This window comes from Choloepus didactylus, chromosome 22 (genome assembly GCF_015220235.1).
Source record: "Choloepus didactylus isolate mChoDid1 chromosome 22, mChoDid1.pri, whole genome shotgun sequence".
Taxonomy (NCBI): Eukaryota; Metazoa; Chordata; class Mammalia; order Pilosa; family Megalonychidae; genus Choloepus; species Choloepus didactylus.
The window spans coordinates 15,886,423-15,910,328 of record NC_051328.1 but is presented as its reverse complement, the minus strand read 5'-3'; the positions used below and the strand labels follow the sequence as shown (position 1 = coordinate 15,910,328).

General features: G+C 37.6%; 1 pseudogene; it reads right to left on the bottom strand.

The window, feature by feature from the left end:
- Window positions 1-1,466: 1,466 nt before the first annotated feature.
- On the bottom strand, window positions 1,467-23,634 carry LOC119518391 (annotated as a pseudogene).
- Window positions 23,635-23,906: the final 272 nt, after the last annotated feature.

The window sequence follows — 23,906 nt, the reverse complement described above, 5'->3', positions numbered from 1 at the left end:
TTTCTTGATCCTGTTGCCCCTTCACCCCCAATCTCTTACATACTCCAAAAGGACTTGTTCATACACTGGCATCTCTCTTAAAACACTGTATCATTAGGAAATTGTATATTAGCCCATGCCCTTAAATGGACCCAGTATAGAAGAAAGTACCATTCATGTTTCTCTCTCTACAACTGAGCATAGTTAATATTAAAGAGACAGTGTTTCAATTTAAATATTGGTTTTTAATAGAGAAGGGCCAACAAGGTCAAGGACAGATCTGCAATAAGACTCTGAAGATTCTGAGTTCATAACTCCAGGGGTTGTCCTTCAGGTGGCATAGACTCTCATGAGTACATTAGAGCTGTGCTTATCAACTTTGGGGCAGAAATTGGTACCAGTCCTCTGTTTGTTATCAATTCATGACAAGACAAGTATAAAAATTAAGGATAAGCATCTATAAAATTTTATAGCTCTCTCACCAGAGTAACATTTTGTCAGTTGATGTTAATAATAAAAAGGGCAAGTTGTATTTTATGTGCCTTTTAAATTCATTTTTTCTAATAACCCATTTTATTATGGTTTTCTAAATTATTGATCCACAAAAGACTGGGTGGCAAAAAATTTAGTGTTTCCCTTCAGGTAGTTTTGAGCCTCACCCATGGTTGAGAAAACAATGATTAGAGTTAGATGGTGACTGGGACATTACTATTCATGGCACAGGAAGAATGGAAGTTGAGGTGGAGAGCTAGTTTGAGTCATTATGTTTGAAGGGGCTTCAACGACAATAAATAGATTTATGCTCTGCTCTAACGGTGAGGCAGGATTCCACAGATGTTTAATTAGAGGGTAAAATGAGAAAACCTGTAATTAAAATGATCATCCTGTTGATAATGGAGAGGAACCACTGGAGATGGAAGCTTTCTAGGAGATCACATGCAATGTTAAGTCTGGCTACTTCCCTTCAAGGAAGTCATCTTCCAGTATTTGTCTCTTGATCCAGACTTTCTTTTCAGCTCCATTTCTTTCCATTTTTTCTACCTTTTTCCTTCCCATTCCAGTGCTACCACCTCTTCCCATGACCTAGTTCTTCAAACTTGGACAAATGTAAGAGCATTCTAAGCCATTGCTCATGAGAATTTTTATGGCCTGTTTGCATGGCCATGAAAACAGGTATCTGTGAAATCTAATCCCAGCTCTACTATTCACTGCCTTTCTGACCTTGGATACTTATCTCTGAGTTTTTTTTTTTTTTTTTAAGAGACTTGCACAATTTAATTTCTACATAAATGACTGAATACACAAAGTATCAAATATTAATAGTAGTGTGGCAAGAAAATATATTGGAAGAAATAATTATTCAATCAGTAGCAATAATTAAGACCACCATGTCTTAATTGCCACAGATTTTCTGTACACAAAGGATGACAAAATATTGTCACGAGATTTTACAGCACCAAATTGAATTCAATCCTAATTTGTTACTATTATACTTCTTTCTTCTTCAGTATAAGTGGCTCCCCATTATCTCCAGTCAATTCATTGTGTTTATTATGTGAACCATCACAGGCAGGAAACCTCTTAGAACTCCAACACCTACAACAAGCTCCTTCAGTAAGACACAAATCCTCAATTTTTATTTCATTCACCACTTTGGGATTTTCATTCTGTATTTTAAGATTAATCAAGCTATCCTTCTACTGTTTTTTCTTCAGGAGAAATGGACACACAGCAAGGTAGCCAAGCAGTGCCAGCACACCAAGGAAAATCAATAACTGAAGCCATTCTGAAACTGTGAGCCGGGCAAACCCAGTAATGCTCCTGGGGACCGGGAGCCGCTTAAGATACACGGGGAGCTGCACCTTCACGATGGGGGCCGTGGTCACCAACACCACCCTCGCCAGCGGCCATCGCTCCCCTCCTCAGCCCCCCTTGGCCCACCCACCGAGCTGCAGCGCCTGCGCAGGGAATGGAATTGGCCGGCGACAGTCAAGTTCAAACCCAATAGTAAAGCTACAAAAGATAATACGAACTGATATTTGAAATATGTTTCATGAAATTACCCAATTGGAACAGAAGTTAAGAAAATAAAGACTTTGATAGGTAAGGATGGTCATAGCTTTATTTATAATGCGTAAATGGTTTCTGTCGCGTTCACACATGCATTGTTCAGCCAGTGTCTGTGTAATGCTTATTCTACGGTAGTCATTAAGTACTTATTAATGAATGGCACATAAATCATGGTACCTTGCTGGTTAAATATTTAAATCATTTTAGGTAAGAAATATAATGTTCCAATGATGACAGAATCCAGAAGAGAAGTTATCTGTGGAGAGATGGAGTATAGACTGAGAAGGGACGTTTTATGGGGTGCCAGAGGTATTGATCTGGGTGGTGGTTACATGGATAAATACAGATACAAAATGTCAGCCAGCTGAACACTTAAGGTTAGTATACTTTTTGCACTTTACTGCATCTATGGTATCCACAATTTTTTTTTTTTTTTTTAATGTAGATGACTGTAGTAAGATGCTTCTGATCTATGTGAAATACTGTTTTGTTTTACATTCAGGCCATTTGTCTAGTTTTGTTTTTTGAGGATCCTTTATTCCTGGGCCTATCCATCTGCTGTTTGATTAGAATTTACACATTGGTCCTATGTTCCACTACCTCTTGATTAAGTGATTTATAATTCCTTGGTATCTGTGCTTGAATCTGTTTTGCTTTTCTGGAAAAAAGAAACTTGCAGCTACAAAATAAAGACATAAAAGAAAAAATATATATAAATTTTCTAGGACATTTAGACACACTAGTCAAGAATTTTAAAAACAATATAAAGTTGGTCATTTTACAGGAACTTGAGTCTTTCTTCATTTTTAAATATTAAAATTCATCCTAGTAGATTATTGGGAGGTATGAAAAATTTAGAGTGAGATAATAAAGGCATTCACGTTGCATGATTCTTTCTATTGTTATTTCTTACTTCCCAACCTACTTTCCTGAACTATACACCATTATTATTTATCAGTACTTAGTCCAAATGCATCCCCATTTATGAAGACATCTGAGATCCCATTTCTTCCTCCAGAAGTCTAAAACATTTTGTATAACATTTACAGCAGCAGTTGTAAGCACACACACACACACGCACACACACACACCAAAGAATGTGATGTTCCTTCCAAAGCGCACAATAAAATCCTCACAGACAATAAGCATGCACACACTAAGATGAAATGTGAATTTTGAGTCAGAGAGAAGGATGAAATAAAAGACGGAGATCACTAAATGCAGGAACTTTAAAATGAATTATGGGACCTAAGTTCAAATACCTATTCTGGAAGCACTTTGGAAGGAAGATAATTCATATTACTGGGTCTCGAAGTCCTCATCTTAAATAGGAATGAAAACACGTGTGTGAGGGAGGGGGAGGGGGAGAGAGAGTTAACATCCAGTTAAGTACCAGTGCTCTAGTTCTCAAATGTCAACTGCATCAGAAGAAGCTGTGAATGCACAAGTTTCTAAACTCACCTCCAGATTTTCTGATCCAGAAGGTCTGGGGTGGGATTCGAGAATTAGTTTTTCTAAGTTTCTAGGTGATGCAGGTGCCACTGTTCCAGGACCAGAGCTAAAAGCTCCTGCTTTGGGTAGTCACCTCAGTGCCCATCTCTAGGCTCAGCTCTGAACATGGGGCATGCTCACCTGCTCGCTACTCCCTACAGGCACACTCACTGCCAAGGCACTTCTTCTTTTGCTGTTGCCTTCAGAGAACTATGATGCCTCAGCAGTGATGAGGAGGAGGCCTATGCATCCTATTCCTCCAGACAATTTTTTCTTCCTTGTGCAACTGCCTCTTAGATCCTTTAAAGAGACTCTGTCTCAACTCACTGTTTGCCCTCAGGGACATTCTTAAAAGCAAATCTGTTATGTCACATCCCTGCATCAAAATCCTCATTGATGGACATCACCTGGATAGAGTTTAAGCTCTTTACCGTGATATATTAACTTCAACTTGCCATTTCCTTGAGTCCACTGCTCTCCCTAGTGCAATTCTGCCACATCTGAGTTGGCATTGCTCTTTGATAATGCAGCCCTCTCTTTGAGCTGCAGGGAAATAAACATATCGGAACAGGAGTGAAAATCTGTAAGTCCTAATCCATTGTCTTCAATATATTAAGAGTGTGACTGTACAAAAATCTTTTATCCCCATTTGACTGATAAAGAAACTGAGTTATCTGAAAGTTAATGACACCAATCTTGTTATATAAGATTTTATAAATGAGGGCCCACTATCATTATCTTTTTTGATCCACATAAACTATATAAACAGATAAGGTGTCTATTATGTTTCATTTTCCCCTTTTAATTGTCTTCTTTCTATTCCTCTAACATGTGTTGGTATAAAGGAGGTACAGTTACAAAATTGCTGTTCCCTTCATCAAACCTTTCAGCAAACTCTGCTCTCCAGGTTGAAGGACAATGAATTATTCTTTTTTGAATTGGCTGAACTTCCTTTTAAATGTTTTTTTATACAATCCACACATTCTCAGGGACTTGGAGGCCGAGTAAAGGGGAAAAGATGCATCTCACCTGTGGCTACCAAGGGATCTAAAACCAGCTCTTTCTGTCTCTCCTGAAGAAGAAAACACAGTAACCCTGAGTTCTACCTGCTTGGAGCTCAGAGCCTGTTCTGTAACATTCCCTTCCTTCCTTCGAAGACTCAAGTGTTGAAAGAGTGCTGAGAAGCAATAATAAAGAGACTGGGAAAAAAAAAGGCAGAGATTTCATGCATGAAGACATTCTCTCCCCAGTCTATGGGAAGGCACAGTAAAAATTAATTCACATTCGAGACAGCTCAGAAATGGAATAGTTAGAAATCAAGAGATAGATGAGAGAAACAAATGGATTGGATTTATTTATTTTCAACATCAAAGTATGATCAAAACTGATAGAGGCTTGGGCAGGGAAACAATCATATACTTTTCTTTCCTGAGATAGTGTTTAGAATACAGAGTAAAAAGTAAAGAACAAAAAGTCAAGTTGATGAAGTTGACCAGCTCAACATTTTTCCCATTGCCATACAGTTAATTAGCAGCTATGTGATCCACTGCGATTCTGTAGTCACTGATTCAAACATAGACAGACTTCATCTACCTCAGTTTCTTTTTCCCCTCACACCTAATCATAAAACTTAACCATATTCTCCATTTCCTGAACATGACTTATATATGCCTGATTTTAATTCTCTGAACCCCCAACTAAATTGCTCTTTAAATATCTGGATTCAGACCCACAATTCCCTGATCTTCCTTACTTATGTCTCTCCTGACTCCAACTCTAGACTGCTTGGAACCCTGTTTTATTTCATCTGCAAGATTCCAGGATTTGGCCTGATAGTGCCATCCCTGGGATTTGGAAATAATAGACTTGGGTTCAGGTCCAGTGCTCCTTTAACTGAAATTCAGTAAACTGCTTTTCAATAAGAAATACTCAAACTACGTATAAAATACCGAAATCCCTGATTTTGTACACACATTTGTGCTCATGCACATCACGCACACCTGTAGGCAAAGAGAGTCACACACATGTACACAAAGCACATATTTAATCCATGATTGCTACTCATCAGTGCATTTTCTCCCCATCCCAACATCAGAATGGCATTGCCACTCAGGGTTTGATCAAATAAAATCTCAACACTCATATTGTTCAATCAGTTGTTCAGGAAAGTGTCCAGGGAGCTCTAATGTCAATGCAGGATCTCACCCACGTGAGCTTTCCATGAAAAATATAAAGGTGTTATTGGGCTTTGAGTGAATTAACAAACACTGACAGTCTACAGATGTTAATTTTACTTGATTTCACTGGAAATACTCATTGTCCTATGCCTGACGTTTTCTGTAATGAGAAAATTTGGAGATTATAAATTTAATGGTGAGAAAGGACCCAAAAACATTAGGCAGATATAAAAGTCATTTTATAATTAGCCAAACTAATGCTAGCAGCTTTTTTTTGGGAAAAAATGTATTTGTGCATGTCTATCTACTTAGATGTTTATACTTACATACCGTTGGAAAACATGCTGTAAAATACATGTGTTTTGAAGTGGCGTTGCTCTAAAAAAAGTGGCAAAAGTGTTGCCAGGCATCTTTTTATTGGTAGAAATGATGCCTACTCCTCTAATCTGATCATAATTAAATACCTACATATCAGATCACATCTAGCTTGATTAGTTAGAGCTCCATTAATTTTTCAAGACTTTCTTTTAAATCTCCTTTATAATTTATTATATTAATTCTTGGCTACAATGAAATCTCATGAATGTCTTCAGTTATGGGCTTCTTATTTTACAATATCAGAGTATTTACCCTGTTCTGACCTCCATACAAAGCTTTAAAAGAATATGTTATGCATCCAAATTTCTCTTTGTTTACTGGAGTTGTGATGCATCATGGAGGGTGATGCCTGGAAAGGGGCAGGGGGCAAATAAATGATTTTTATTAATGCCAATCTGAAGTAAAACAGCTTGTGTTTAGGGTTTACAAAACATACTCATTTTAAAAATAAAAATCTGCATGTGGGTTTAGAATCATTACAATGTGTAAAAGGAATATAAGCTTAAGAATTAAAACAATGTGCATTTGAAAGCTCATTTGAATCATGAGGAATTCTTATACTCCATCAGTGACATAGGGATAGCTTATATAATCAAAGGAAAATGACAAGCAGCCAAAGTCTCAGGGGCAGAAACCTGAGGGCTCAAAACATCCAGGTAAATATGTATCAGTCTTCACATGTTTCTTCTTTATGCTTGATTGTTTCTCTTTAAATGATACTCTAATTCTCTCCTTTTGCAGAAAGTCTTTCCAGGTGAGGGACATGGACATGAGAGCCATAATATATAAATCCCAGCAGCGTGGAAAACTTCTCTCTCCTAGAGTCTGTATATTGACCCCAGGGAATTGGGTGATATGACCCAATTCTTCGTGATTGGGTGATATGACCACTCTTGGACCAATCGTGACCAGGAATATTGCATATCACGATTACCCAGGATTCTGTCATGTGGCTAAACTTTAGCCTGGAGACCACGGTCTGATACCAGGAAGAGGACATGAAACAAGAAAGCCAAAATAGCTTAGCAACCACAGATCACCAAATCCACCTGTTATCCCTGGGGAAAATAGTCACTCATGGGGTGCCACAGTATTTCTATCAGGAATGTTAAAATAATGTTTTAAATGAATAGCAGAAGTCTACAATATCTAGTGATATTTGGTGCTCATCAAATTCAGAAATATCAGCATAGTCTGATTTTCTTCATTTAATGTATTCACAGCCATAAGCAGAAAACAACTAAAACCCATTGAAATGTGAAGTCTGGGCAGTTAGTGAAAATTGCTCCTTAAAGTGTGCCTCCCTCTTGAATACTTGCATTCCAGTTTGTTGTGGTTCATGTCCTTATGCTAGTAAATTTGCTACTCTAATATTTTTTGAAAATCATCAAACCCATAAATGTTAATTTGTCAAATTGTAATAGTTTAATAGAGTACTGTTATAGGACAGTGATGACAGCTATGAGATTAAAATATTGTTATTTAATTGGGTAATAAAAAACATCTCCTTCATCCTTTATCAGAGAAAGAAAATATGATTCTATTTTTTATTGTTGAGTTACCAAGAAGTTTGTGTTGAAGAGGATCCTGAGGCTGCATGTTGTTAGTCTTTCTACTTTAATGATTTTATAAATAAATAAAATGTTTTCAATTTCCTCATTTTCTTTATAAGCCCTGAGTACCCTTAATGAGAGCAGGCAGATACAAGTTTTTTGAACCCCAAGTGAAAAATATACACATTGGTCTCTTCAATTGAAAATCATCTTGTTAAATATCAAATTATTTCATTTTATAATTTAAAAATATTTTTTAATTACCCAGTTAAACTGGACTTGTGTACAGAGGACTTCAGTGTATATGTGTGTGTGCTTATGTGCACTCACATTTATTAAAGTTATTAGTTTGGATTTTTTTTGATAAGCGGTAAATAACAAAAATGAACACATAAGCAGAAAACCATAAATGGAAATGCTAACTACATGACTTAAAATGAATAAAAGGACATGTCTACATAATATACACATGACTAGATTAATTTTTAATATTACTGAACTGTAGTGAGATATGTCAACTACACCCATTCAGTTTCCTAACATACAGGTATGAAGCAAAGCAACATAAAATCCATAGAACACTATTCAGTGGCAAAATAAATACATATTTTAATGTTTCTCTTTTAAATAAGATTCCAACAAAAAGTGTTTTCAGATTTTCAAAGGCTAGACCCACCTGAAATAAAACAAACATACTGCTTTACTCCTTTTCCCAGAAGACTGCAATTCATATAAATGTGATCCTTTTGCACAGTTTCTGAGTTTCCTCAAGCTAGACAGTGGGTCATCAGTCTAGGATCATTTCTAGTTAAATATTACATTTAAAGAAAAAGTGGCTAATCTGGCAAAACTTTCTTTTACTATCTTACAAAAACTACCTTATTTTTAAACATGATGATTGATTCTTCTGCATCCTTTACCATACAGTTTCATAAATGCTTGGAAACTCATCTTCAGTGATACACAGCCAAAGCTTAACAGTGGGTAAAACATGATAGTGGCATCTAGGAAGTTGGACAGGGGAAGATAATACCTTTATTCTTTACAAAAGTAAGAATTTTTAAATATTTTATAATGTGAGAAGATTATTCTTATGATAACCTTATTTAATGCAAGAAAGTCAGTAAGCAAGAATCAGTCTTGAGCAGATCTCACAAATTCCACTTAAGTTATTCTACCAGGAAGATTTAAAGACTGGTTACAAGGTTGGAACCTGCAATTTTAATATTTTATTTTCAGGGTTATCTTTTGCATACTTACTGGTCTGTACTGTTTAACTGAGAGGTTGCCTCCAATAGAATGCAATTCAACAAATATCTTTGAGCACCTCTCATATGCCCTATCCCAGGCCAGACTCTGTACTATGATACTTAGGGCTGAAAGGTCCTTGTTCTCCTGCAGTGGCAAGTTGAGAGAGAGGTCAAGAATGCATATTAAATTATTAAATAGAAATATGCATTAAAAGAGAAGATTAGGCAATGGTTGCTAACATGCCCACAGACATAGGGGATTGGTGGTTTGATGGGTTGAGCCCTCTACCATGGAATTTGCCCTTGGGAAGACGGTTGCTGCAAAGGAGAGGCTAGGCCTCCCTATAATTGTGCCTAAGAGCCTCCTCCCGAATGCCTCTTTGTTGCTCAGATGTGGCCCTCTCTCTCTGGCTAAGCCAACTTGAAAGGTGAAATCACTGCCCTCCCCCCTACGTGGGATCGGACACCCAGGGGAGTGAATCTCCCTGGCAACGTGGAATATGACTCCCGGGGAGGAATGTAGACCTGGCATCGTGGGACGGAGAACATCTTCTTGACCAAAAGGGGGATGTGAAAGGAAATGAAATAAGCTTCAGTGACAGAGAGATTCCAAAAGGAGCCGAGAGGTCACTCTGGTGGGCACTCTTACGCACACTTTAGACAACCCTTTTTAGGTTCTAAAGAATTGGGGTAGCTGGTGGCGGATACTTGAAACTATCAAACTACAACCCAGAATCCATGAATCTTGAAGACAATTGTATAAAAATGTGGCTTATGAGGGGGGACAGTAGGATTGGGGCGGGGGGGCATAGGGATTACACTCCCGTTTGTCTAGTTTGTGGATGGATGAGTGGAAAGGTGGGGGAAGGAAACAAACAAACAAACAGACAAGGGCACCCAGTGTTCTTTTTTACTTTAGTTGCTCCTTTTCACTTTAATTATTATTCTGATTATTTTTATGTGTGTGGTACTGAGGGTGTCAGGGATTGATTTTGGTAATGAATGTACAACTACGTAATGGTACTGTGAACAATCAAATGTACGATTTGTTTTGTATGACTGCGTGGTATGTGAATATATCTCAATAAAATGAATAATAAAAAAAAAAAGAAGATTAGGGTGCTATGGAAGCACACAGAAAAGAGACTTAATCTTAGGTAGATCCATAAACTATAACATGAGTATTGATTGTTGTTTGCCAGATGCATGCAGAAGGAAGTACATTCAAGTCATAAGGAAAAATATTAATGGATTCCTAGAAGAAAATGTTAAGGTTGTATTTAAAATACAGAAAGAATGTTCCTATAGCTTGACATGTGGGCAGAGGCCTAAGTTTTGTCTGATGGGAGTGGCAGGTGCCAGGTCTGGAGAGAAATGTAAGCCTTATGATTTTAGACTTGGGTTAATTGGAAGCCACTGAATGATTTTAAGGAGAGAAATAATATATCAAATCACATCTTATGAAAGATCTTTCAAGGCAGTAAGCATGTTCTTACTTCTCTATTTCCACCCAAAATGAATGCCTGGCATATACGTAGTGTTCAAGTAATTGGGCTGTAAATACACTGGCATTAATCCCAAGGAATGTAAATATGGAAAACTTCTCAAAGGAGTCTTTGTCAAAGCTACAAAGGGTAATACTTTGAATGTGTCATATATTATTTCCAAGAACATATGTGAAATTCTGAAGTTAGTGTTATCTAATTGAAGACAGTTTAAAATTAGATCCAAAGTTGCTTTTTGAATCAATTTTACTTTATATCTTGTCCTTCCTTATATTCTTTTCAAATCATTATCATGGACGACAATGACCAAAATATAGCCACTAGCTCAAATCTAGCCTGTCTTAGCCTGTACGCTAAAAATGTTTCTTTAAATTTTGAAATAGATGAAAAAATCAAAAGAAGGATATTTTGTGATATATGAAAATCATATGGAATTCAAAATTCTCCTTTCCCTACTTGGTTTTTTAAACACACAGCCACACCCATTCATTTGTTGCTTTCATGTTAAAGATTTGAGTAGTTGCCACAATGTCTGTTTGATCCATGAGGCTAAAATATTTCCTACCTGGTTCCTTACGGAAAAGGTTTGCTGGCCTCTGTGGTAGATGGAGGTACAACTGAGTCATTGAGGTAACACACCTTAATTCCTTTAGTCGTATGTCCCTACAATCACTTTTATTTTATTTATTTATCGCCTTTCACTGAGGAGACAACTTCCCAGATTTTTTTTTTTTTTTTTCAATGACCTTCAATGTAAGGATTTCACGTTTGGCAGAAGTGGCACTCATACGTCTAAGAATCCAATTTTTCTTCAATTTCTTCTTCAGAGCCTCCTTCAGGATCAGGTGAAGAATAAAACGGCCTGCTCTAAAGACCCCAAGGTTGTTTGAGTGTTGCCCTCTCTGAAGCATTCTGAACTATCAGGGATCTGTTTTTGTTTTTGTTTTTTTTCTTGCTGCTTCTTGTGACAAGACTTTGAAGTCTATGAGCCAGGTCTCAGTCCAGGAAAGTATGAATGGAATAGTCAGTGCAGACCCTAAAGCATCTTGAGAGAAAATTTTTGGAAGGATCATTTGTGCTAATAAAAAGACCCTGATTACTGCCTTCACCAATGCAATGGCCCACCTATGGTTCAATGCCTTATACCACGTGCAAGTATTAACACTTCAAATTAAACCCTTCCAAAAGCCACCTATTAGAGTAACAGGTGTGGTAGGCATATTGCATCCCCTGCCCCTCTTCACTGAATTGTTTTCAATGCATCTGTTCATATTCAACAATATTATCCATGATAAGGTTGCAATTAAGAAATCAAAAGTGATAAACACACCTCATGTGGCGGTCCACATGCTGGTTCATGTTCCTTCCTTCCTAGAACTCAATCCTAGCCATGAGTTGTGTGCAGTTGATGGAACAGATATTAGAAATAGCTGTGAGTCCCACTGGAAGCTTACTTTTTGGTAGGTGGTTCATCCTGCAGGTGGAATAAAGGCACGTTTTTAACAACTTCACCATCTCTGGAGAAAAGAGAGCCCACCGATTATCATAATATCCAATATCATCTAAAACCAGCCTGTCCAGAAAACATGTGTGGTCTGGCTGGAGAATGGGCCCCCACAAGAGGTGGGGAAGGATGCGTGCAAACCTGGAATAGGATGCAATTCACAGCCCACAGCCCATGGCCACCTGCCCAGGAGATTCTTGGTTGATTACTCAGTCCGTAGAATAATTTTAAATGAGAAAGAAGCTTCTTTGGTCGATCTGACTGAAATGCTGTTTCTGCAATAACACTGTGTGTGTTAACAATGTTTACACCTCCAGTGACAGAATACAGATTCTGAATTTTGACAGAGAATAAATAAGGTCAGTGTTTGTTGATACCTTATGCTAGAGATATCAACACACACATCCAACCATGATAATATTCAGCATAAAATAATTTGTCTTTTCAATGAGCAGCTGTAGCTATGTAGGCTCAGTGTTGCCAGGCCATTTTTTTTTTTTTTTCCTGATTTTTCCTCTGAAAACAAATCATCCTGTTCACAAGGCAGATGTAGAGTGTTTGAAATTAATTGAATATACATATACTTATGACTTGTTTTATTTTACTTTTTGCGAAGGAAATGTAAATTTCCAAAATATAATGACAATTATCATAATATCCAATATCATCTAAAACCAAATATCAAAAGATATTGTTAAAATATTGTCATTGCTATTACTAATGCTGTGTGCATTTTTGCACATTATGTTTGACAGATCTCACTTAGGTAATGTTATCTCACTGTGTTTTAAAAACCCAAATCAATTTCTATTTTGTTGTTAGTACCAGCATCTCCTTTTCCTGTATATAAAACCCTGAATTTTTAGGGTAATGGGCTGCAAAATCTCAGGAGGTTTGATTGATATCATATTGTCTGAACCATCATGAAAATGTGAAAATGGGTATCCCAGGCTTATCTAAAAAATGTGCATTTTGAATAAAGCTAAGAAAGAGTAACGCTGCCCCACCATAAGGAACTCCCACCTCCATAGCCATAATAGCCCAAGGCATTATATTGTGGGCAAGAGAGTCAGCTTACCACTGCAACCTTCACTCTGAATCCAGGAATTTATTTTGGGATGTCTCCTATCTTAACTTATTGGATGCTCTTGTAACATTTATCATGATACATTGGTGCCAAGTCTTTCACTTGACCTCTCCCTCCCATGTACTGCCATGAACAAATCAAATAAACATAATTTTGTATAAATGCTACAGGCTAATTAAGTGAAAGGTGGAAAAAATATTAAAAGAATGCAAATTATTGCGAGAACGTTCTGTATAATAGAATAGGGCCCATATAATGATACAAAGTTAATTGTGGCATTGCTGAATCATGGACAATTGTGGGGGACAGAGAATAACAAGACCAAGTTTCATTTGGGGGCTCTCATTGCATAAGTGAGGGGGTGGAGATCAGAATAGCATCCTTAAGACATGTACGCCTGGGCATGAGTAAAGCTATACAGAGTACGGCGGAATCCTTGTTATATTACAACGTTTTACCCCAGGAGCACTATTTTTTAACCAAGGAGCATTCTTACTCATAGGATTGGAGGATAGAATATGGGATTTGTGCTTCCTCACTGTATCCCAATTAAGGTCTAGAAGGGGACAAACCTTGCAGATTTTTTACTCCAAATTCCCCATTTTGCTTGAATCTCTGCTGGAAAATCACTACAGAAGGATTCCTTGGCTACTGCTCTGAAACTACCGGGGACAGAGCCCTCAGCATCCTCTGACTTCAAGGGAACAATAAAAGGCTGTCCTGAGGAGTACTGATGTGGTGACTTCAGAAAGTGGATTGAGGCCAAGGAAGTAGAAGCTACAAAGTGAGTTTAAAATATTTGGGGTTCAAATGGGAAGGGGTTTCTGTCAGAGGAACCCTTTTTGTTCCATTCCTACTTGCCTACCATCTCCGAGTCAGTCTTAAACTTTAATCAAGGCTTCTATCAAAATTTGAAAAAAAATCTTTTTTCCCTCTGAACTAAAATAGAAAGAATAGGTACACATTAGAATCTGTCATCTTCTCTCAAAATAAATGCAGACATTCATGCCTTCCAGCTTATATGCCCACCAGGCTAAAAAATTATTTAAGACTTTTAGGAAGAAGTTAAATATACTTAATGAGTGTCATTAATAATATTAACGAAACATGCATCTCCTTAGAAACTCCACACTACCAGAAGGCTAACCACCTCAAACCAACACTCTTGATAAACTGTGCTTGCTTCAAATCAAAATGAAGTAAAGAATGATTAAGTAAACAAATCACCTTCTAAAATCCCATAGTATTTTCATGTATGAAGAAAAAAATTAATTACCTATCTCAATGCATAAACTACAGAATAGTACTAAACTATTTGGCTCACATCATCTATACAGAGAAGCATCAGAGGAAACAACTAGGGGATTGGGAATTATACTGTTTCGTATTATTTTACAGACTTGCTTTTTAACATCTGGGTAACTTCCAGGTTCTGAGTAACCTACTTCACCCTCATAACCTTTACTTCTTCATCTGTGAAACAAAAGGAATGTACTTTCCCTTACGTGAGATGATAAATAGAAATTGTTTGACCATACTTAAGTGCTACCTTAATGTTAGCTTTCTTCCCCTTTATACTGTAAATGGTGACAACACACATGCACACACACACACACACACACACACACACACACAAACACAGATTCTATGTAGTCAAAAAACATCCATATGGTTTTTTGTAAGCACCAAACTGAAATTCTGCATCACAGTTGAGAACACTCACAGCAGCAAATGTATACTAAAATTTAGAAATAGTTTTACAAATCTACAATTTTGTCCTTTATATGTGAATTGGGTATAACTTATACAGGATAAAGTACATACTCTTAAGTGTACATCTCGATGGGGTTCTACGTATGGCTGCATCCCATTTATCCACTGAAAGATCAAGATACAGCAAAAATTTCCAGCAGCCGAGGAAGCTCGCTTCTACCTCTTCCCGGTCAGGACACTGCCTCCAACCCCCAAAGGGAACCAATGTTCTGACTTCGATCATTATCATTTAGTTTTTTCTATTCTTAGCAAGCATACAAATGAAATTAAATGACGTGCTCTTACATGTCTAGCTTTCGGGCTCAACATTGTGGCTATGAGAGACATTTATGTTGTGTATATTAGCATTTATTTTCCATTTTCTTTCATTGCTCTGCATTAAAATTACTATTTTGGTTCAATATATACTTGACTGTTTGGGGGGAAGTTGAAAACGTGGATAGATTTCCTACAGACTAAACTTCTTTGCTTCCCTCCCATACTCAGAGATGTCTATTTCATTCTGATTATTTCTGTTATTTTATCACAGTCAGCATAAGGTTTTCTTTTCCATTCCTCCTACCAGGAAACACCTCTCTCTATATATATATATTCCAGCAACTCAAGCTCTATCAATTCCCAAATGAAACATACTTTTATTTCCTCTACCTCAGTTCCTTTTCTACTCAGCTCTTTATTATTTATCACAACCTCTTTATTGTCTGACATCACTGAACAATTCTGAATTAGTCTGAAGTATAGACATCATACAGGACAAATCTCTAATATGATGATCTACTACAAAATCTTACTTATGCCAAGGCTAAGAAGAAAATGGCAGTTGATAATGGATATGGACAAAATCTACAAATTTAGCCAAGTAATAATAGGGCAAATCTCACAAGTAATATGCCTTTACTTAAATCCATTTGTTCAGATTCAATCTAAGAATCACAGAAGGGCCATACTATTGGATTTTGTTTTTTTTTTTGTTTTTTGTTTTTAATGTTTCCCATGAACTCTCTAATCAACTTATTTTAATTGGGGGATATTACCCTAAGGCACATTTAAACACCTTGAGGAGCTTCAGACTCAGAACATGCCACATGCTGAAGTTGTGATTAATTCATTTCCCTCCTGGAGGCACTCCTTAACATGCCAAAGGAAGGAATCTTTTTCCAATGAGAAAGAGTAAACCTGCTTATACTGACATCTGAAGTCCCCATTGAACTTTCTTTATACAATATTCTCTATCCTTCATTCTGGATACATCTTACATTTAAAAAGGAATATCAGGGTTAACAGATTTTAATAGCTGTCTTGCTACACCAGTATGAAAAATGAGTAGAAGAAAGACAATGTACCATGAACTAACTGATCGAGTTTATGTCACTTGGGAGATTTGCAAACCTAAAGTCATTATTTTCTTGTCTATGATATTAGCCTACAGATAGTCTAACAAGGTAAATTTGTTAAACTTCAAAGATGTTTTCACTTAAAATTATGTGTGGGAAGGGAAACGATTTTCTTAGATTTTATTGAAATATTTTAAAGATATATTTTTATTTATAGATTATATTTTATAGAGAAATATATTTTATCAGGTAAATATTCCAAAAGAAATCAGCCTGGATAATTAAATATGATAGCCACCATTTGTGGAGCAATTACCATAGTTTGTAAGGGGGAAATTTTTTTAAATAAAAAACGGTTAATTCTCCCTGGTGAATCTAAGGGAAGAGACTTCCTCCTCTATCCAATCTCTTAGTACTTACTTTAGAAAACCTATAATTTTAAGTTCTCTCTTTGTCCTTTTGAAATGTAATCAAGGGAGATACATCCCCATCTTCCAGTTTCTTGAGAAGACATTAGCATAACTTCCTGTAGGCACCTGGCTCCAAATTGTAAACTGACCTCCCTCTGTAAAGATGAGAAATATCACGAGAATGGGTGTATAATGGGTTATAAATGCTTAGCCACATAAAAAGGGTAAAGGGTCAGTGCTCTTTCTGGCTTTACAATCTTTTTGCAGATTATCTGGGATACATCACATTCAGGTTTAATGCTTATTCAACATTAAAATTGTTTTTCTTTCTCATCTACTTTTGTGAAGAGGTTTCCTTGGTTGGGAGAAGATTTTGCTTTTAATTATGTTTCTCCAACATAATCATTAACTTATTAAATTTTCATAGTAACCTTGTGAGCTATCAATTCTCATTTTACCTTAGGGGAAAAAAAAGGGAATGGAGACTTAGCAAGAACAAGCAAAGTATTCAAGATTACAAGTTTCCTCAATAGTGAATGTCAGAGGTGGGACTTAAACCTTTGTTTTGTTCTCTTTTTAAAAGCTCTTTCCAATGTCATGCAACTTAACTGTAATTATACCTTCTCTGCCTGTATTCAGTGGGTCAGATAGAGTGAAAAATGTTTTCCCATGAAAACCCTGTAAAAAGAAATAAAACAAAATAGAGTTACTATGGCTAAGAGACTTAAAATTGAGTAGGGAGGTCATTCTGGAGGTTACTCTATTCAAATCTCAGTCAGATAATCACACACTGCCAAAGTATGCAAAGCCTCAAGCAACAGGGTTCCTCAAAACCCCAAGGACATCCAGAATCTATAAACAAACTACCAGAAAAAGAGGTTCATAAACTAACCCGAAGAAAGTTTGGAGCACCTGAATATCCAGCAATCACAAACAAGTTATGTAATCATTTTCTTGTTTCAAAAACACAATTTGGGTTGCTACCTGAATCTGTGCTTCCTGAATTGAAATTCCAAGACCCCAGATAAACGCCTTTGTTGCCTCCCAAAGCTTAGTTTGTTACTTCTCAATGGACAATAGCCAGGAGGATGAGTAAAAATTCTAGCCGATAAGCAACTAGAAAGCAGTGGTTCTTTTTTGTATCATTGGTGCACTGAAATTATAATAGTGCTAATATATCCACTGAAATATATAACAGTGCTAATAAATTATCTTTTTAAGACTAATTTATTACTGCTTCCTTAGGGCAAAGCCTCTTTAACTTGATTCAATGTCTCATACAAAATTAACCACAAATTATGGAGGTGACGAGATACATTTATACATAAACAAGAAGTAGCTTTTTATGAGAAAGTTATTATAAGTAAATGTGTCAGAAAACTCTGAGCACCTTTAGTGTATACACATATAGGAGAGGAAAAGAAAAAATAAACCAAAGCAAAGAAAAGAAAGGAAAAAAAAAAGACAAGAGAAAGAAAAGAAAATAAGAGAAGGAAAGGAAAAGAAGCAAAAAGAAAGGGAGGGAAAGAAAGAAAGCAAGGGAAGGGGAAGAAAAAGAAAAGGAATGGAGCGTTCAGGAGAATTCTCCTTTGCTCTTAATGTCATTTAGGCTATTCCCTTGGTTTTTATGATGGTATGGTTTTGTTTGTTGAGTTGTTTTTATTAGAGAAGTTGTAAGTTTACAGAAAAATCATGGAGAAGATAGAGTTCCCTAATACCCCCGCCACACACACAATTTTCCCTATTATTAGCACTTTACATAAAAGTGGTACTGTTACAACTGAGACAATATCATAATTATACTATTAATATGGTTCATAGTTTACATTAGAGTTCACTATTTATGTTGTACAGTCCTATGTGTGTGTGTTTTTAATTTTATCTAGTAACATATACAACCTACAATTTCCCCTTTTAACCACATTCACATATATAATTCAGTGGTGTTAATTACATTCACAATATCGTGCCATCATCCCTACTATCCATTGCCAAGACGTTTCCGGCACCCCAAGCAGAAACTCTGTGCCAATTAAGCATTAACACCCCATTCCCTACCCCACCAAGATCCCTTGGTAACCTGTATTCTTATTTCTGTCTCTATGAATTTACCTATTCTAATTGTCACATACCAGTGAAATCATACAATGTTAATTCTTTTGTGTCTGGCCTACTTCATTCAACATGATATTTTTATTGTGTTTTTTGGTCTGTGTTTATTTGTGAATTGGCCACATTTACTCTGCCCTTCCAGACTCGGTTTGTCCAATCTGCAATCTCCATTCCATTTCTTCCCTTTGAATTCCAACTTACACATAGTTCTTGCTAGTTCTGTGCTCTGTCCCACCTTTTCTAGTTTAGAGCTCTTCCTGTTCTCATCTCAACCCTGATTTCCTGTCTAATTGAATTTTGCTAAGAGACACTGCCTCTCATTCATTCTAGGTGTAAGGAAATTGCAATAAATTTATTATTTATCTAGTCTAAATTTACATTAGAGTGTTTTTCTTCCAAATGTGTAAGAGCATGGAGGTACAACTTCAAACCTTGCAGATGGGAGTGGCAAAGTTTTATAAAGGTTGGAAAACTTACTCCAGATCAATCAAACAGCTAGTAGCAGAACTAGGATTTGAATCTAGGCCTTACTGTTACAAAACCTGAAGAAGTGGAAATGTACCAGCCGAAGTCTTCTGCTTCCAGCCCAGTTCTCAAAAACAGAATTAAAACATCAGAAACAGATCATCTGCTTTGTTTGGACTGGAACCTATAAAGAATTAGAGATGCGTCATGGCTGCTGATGAATCATTGCAAGTATATCTTTAGCTTTCTTTTGGTACTAGAATGGTACCAGCCAGTTGTGTTGGCCATGTGAAGAGGAAACCACAAGGCATAATGATATCTTTGGAGTACTCCTCTACTATAGCCCTTTGCTATTTCACTTTGTAATCAGATATGTCCATTACTACAAACTATAATACTAAAATACTTTAAGACTTAGTCCTTAGTGCCAGCTCCATATCTACCACCCTAAGCACAGATCCTGCCACGTAAAATGTTCGTTAAATGTTGTTCCAACAGAAGACTACAAATGAACAGAAGAATGAATGGAGCATGGAATTAATTTTTTTCAAAACTAAAGTTCTCAGGATGCGGTCATGGGAAAAAGAAGTTCACATTTCAATTACTCTGGTCATCTTTCTCATCTATGAAGAATCCTTGCACACCTTTTCTTTCTTCAGGATTTTCCTCCTTCTTTAACACTTGCCTCACTTTAGTCCACTGTCCTCACTGCACTCAGAGTTAATTTTCTAGTACACAATCATACTGATTTACTCACCTGCTTTCAATGGCTCCTGATGTTCAGGATAAATTCAAATTCTTTAACAAGACCTTCAAAGTCCTAAATAATCTCCATTCTGCTTTCCTCTTTATTCTTACTTCTTAAGTGCTTTATTCTTTACTCTCTGTTAATGTAAAGTGAACTGCTGATTATTCTCTGGTCAATCTTGCTTCTGGCCTTTGCAAGCTGCTCCTTCAGTCTGAAGTGAACATCACACCCCTTCTTTCTGGAGTAATTGCTCTTCTGTTTTCCACTTACAATTAAGTTTTCTCCTATTCTCAGTGACTTTCCAGATTGTCCCTTTTCTGAGCTTCCACAGAAACTGGTGCTTATCATTCGCAGAAAGTTTATCTTTCCCCATATTCTAAACTAGTTATTTGTCTTTTCCCACCTTTCTCTTCATGAATACCTTGAGGGGAAGGAAAATTTTATGATTTTCATTTTGCTTCTGTTATCTTCATTTTCTAACACTGAACCTAACACATAGTAGGTATTCAATAAATAAGATGGGATAAGAAAAATCTAACATCATAAAGCTACTAAGGTCCTAAAAGCTCACCAAAAGTTCACACATTCCTTTGTCTTAAATTCTTGACTCCATTCTGTGAAAGTAACTGAAAGCTCAGTTGGAAATTTGTTCTCTGCTTTCATTCAGGAGTCCCCAGTTCACTGACTGTTTCCCCTCCTTTTAATCCCCTCTTTGGGCTTTTATAAAAATGCCTGATGTGTTCTATCCTTTCCTCAGCTACATGTGGGCAGAAATTCTGACAGCAGAGCAAGAGAACACCTTTATACACAGTGCAACATTTGCCCTCTGCTCTTGATTAGGGGAACTTATTTCCCTGGATCTCTGTCCCACCAGCAAATGGGGTTTATGGCAATGCTTCTGTATACTTACCTGTGTGAACACAGGACAAGTAATGAGAATATTTGACATCCAAAATAAATTATAAAAGCAGTTGAATCAGAACTCTATAATTTTTACTAGATTGATGGCGATGTGAAAGATACGCTTGCCGCTCATTAGTGAAAACCGCAACCATTTACTGAACATCTACTGGGCATTAGTTCCTAAACCCAGGCTTTCTTTCTTTGCAGTAGCTTATTAAATTCGTACCCCACAATTATGAGGTAGATGTCATTATGCCAATATTACAGATAAGAAAAATACTACTCTGCAAGGTAAAGAAAGTTGTTTACTGTCCCATAGGTAGATGGGACAGACTGGGTCTGAATACAAGCTATGTGATTCCAGACCCCTTGCTCTAACTAAATTATGCTATCCTGCCAAAGAAAGCATAAGGAAGCAGCCAGATAACACTGTTTGTCTGCTTTGACCTGTGCTTGTATGGACTGACAATCACTTGTTCAAAACCATCCAATGGATGAATCAGTTGAAGACGAATATAAACAGGAATACAGTTAAAGTGAAAGAAAGGTACCGTTTTTATTTTCTAGCACACAGCATTTGATTGTTAGAGAATGAGTGGCTATATTTAAATAAGAATGAGTTATCATCAAACTTTAAGGATAAATAGTATTAAATGACTGAATGACCTTGAAATTGTTTTGCAAGGTACATTATATATAAATTATATATACATAATAATATATATTATTCATATGGAAGAAGGGTAATAAATGTCTTACAGACTAGCAATCAAGATAAACACCCAAATGGAATGTCCTCACTACCCTGGGAGATACTTCTGCACTTTCAAAATAATATAAAATGAGAAATAGAGCCACAGGTATTTGGGGTAATATCTAGATGCTTGACAAAGCTGATAAATGGTTAGGTGCTTGGATGCTGAGCTTCTACCGGCTTCATGTGCCCAGGGCTTCCATTACCACAGTGAAGGCCTGCCCCTACCTAAAATATGCTAGGAAAAAGTTCCACAGAATTTTCTGCTTGCTTTCTTCAAACTTCAGTGACTGCCTGTGAAGACGCTTATTTCTCTTTCATCCACTGCTTTACAAATGATCATTGTTGGAGATAAAATCATAATGCCATTTATGATTTTAATAGAAAGCACAAAACTAAGCACATGAGTGAAAATCATTCTCTAATTACTGATATGTAGTAGGAACTGACCCACTACTGCCTTTTATTTTACTTCAAAAAGAAATGCAGGGGGTAAGAGATTACTCTCAATTATCTTTTGGTTTGAAACCCCCATTGTCTAGCAGGGTGTCTTAACCTCATAAAGACCCAATTACACACACACACAAACACACAAACACACCACCCTTGGGCAGGATCATCCAGTCTGTTCAGAGCTGACAGTGGCCCCTTGTTAGGGGTTTGGGAGGAGGATGGATGTTTCCCTGCCCAGAAGGGCAAGCTGTTGGGGCGCTTGGATAAAGGGGTATGTGGCCATGACAGGTCACAATGAGCAGGAGAGGATAGGAACAGAGTGGTTCAGGCCAAGTTGGAGGCCCCAGAGGGGAGAGGAGCAGTTGCGGGATTGCAGTGGGCAGCTCACTTTGCAGATCGAAAAACACCTTAAGTGGGGGTGAGGGGTGGGGGTATCCTCCCAAGTGGGTCTCTGCTTCTCCCTCAGTGGGGCATGGTCAGGGTCCAGGCTGGAAAGGCTGAGAGTGATGGGGAATGTGTAGGGGGGTGGAAGGGTGGGGTGGGGAGGATGGGGTGTTGGCAATCAGGGCCCTTACACCATCCTCTGTCACTCAGGGGCCATTGCCTCTCCTTCCAGGGACTCCGAGCCTAAAAGAGGCTTGAGGGGTTCCACCTGGCAGCCAACAGGCAAGGATGGGAGTGAGAATTTAGGAAGTTCTGTGAGGTGTGGCAAGGAAAGTGGGGGGGATCCTCCATAAGTTGTCTGGATATAAAAGATAGCCATGAGCAGAGAACCTGTTAGTATTACACCACCTAAAGCCAGGGGTGGGCATGTTTAATACCTCCAGGTGAAAAATGCAGCAACAATTCTATAAGGGAGAGTGTATTACATTCGAATGCACAACCATGTTTGAGAGCAACGTTAAGTAGATCAGCAAAAGAAAAGTGATTTATGCGGACACCCATGTATGAATGATGAAGCGAGCATCATGTCCACCAGCCTAGCCCCATCCTGCCACTACCTGATACCAGGTATGGTATCAACTAGACTTAGCTGTACTACCCAGGCAGATAGCCATAGGCCTAGTGAGAACTTAGAACTAACCAGGCTGCTTCCCTTGACATTGGTAAGGCTATCCAACCATGGACTTGAAAACAGCAGCTCTGCCTGAAGCTTGCCATTGGCTGCTCTTTTTACCTTTACTTGCACCCCCCCTCCATGTTTAAAAGCTATTTTTGCTTATTGGGAAAACCTAAGTTACCTCCTGAGACTACCAGTGGAGGGTTATACCTGTTCCAAGGTCATCTCAGCTTCAGACACAGTGAACATACCTGTGTTTGAGACAAGAGGACAAGAAGAACCCAGTGGTAAGTCTTTGCATAGGTCCTAGAAAATGAGGCCAGGGAGCTTTGGGGGAGCAGCTAAAAGCTGGTCCTACAAAGCCTTTGCTACTCTCTGAAACTTACCTGGAAAAATGCATGGCATTTGGAAGGGTTCAAGGCCCCAAATGCCACCTTTGAAGGCCTTGGCCCATTGGGGAGGTTCCTGGTGCGTCTCCCAAGTGTCGACTAAATAGGAATTATAGGAATTCCTAAAGTAGCACATTTAACTTTATACCCAAATTTGTAATGCCTTCTATAGTATTTCTATAGCATCCTAACTGTGCAATCTATTCTTGAACACTTAGTACCTTTGGGGATTGAGTCATGTCCCCCATAAAAGGCATATTCAAGTCCTAACTGCTTGTCTTGTGGGCGTGAACCCATTTGTAACCAAGATCTTTGAAGATGTTACCAGTTAAGATGGACCCAAATTGAAAGAGATTGGGCCTTAATTCAATATGGCTGAAGTCCTTACAAGCAAACAAAATTGGACATAGAAAGAAAAGCCATGGGGAATAGCCAGAAGCTGGAAGTGAACAGAACTCCTGGAAAAGAAAGGCAAAGACATCGCCATGTGCATTGTCATGTGTTGGAACAG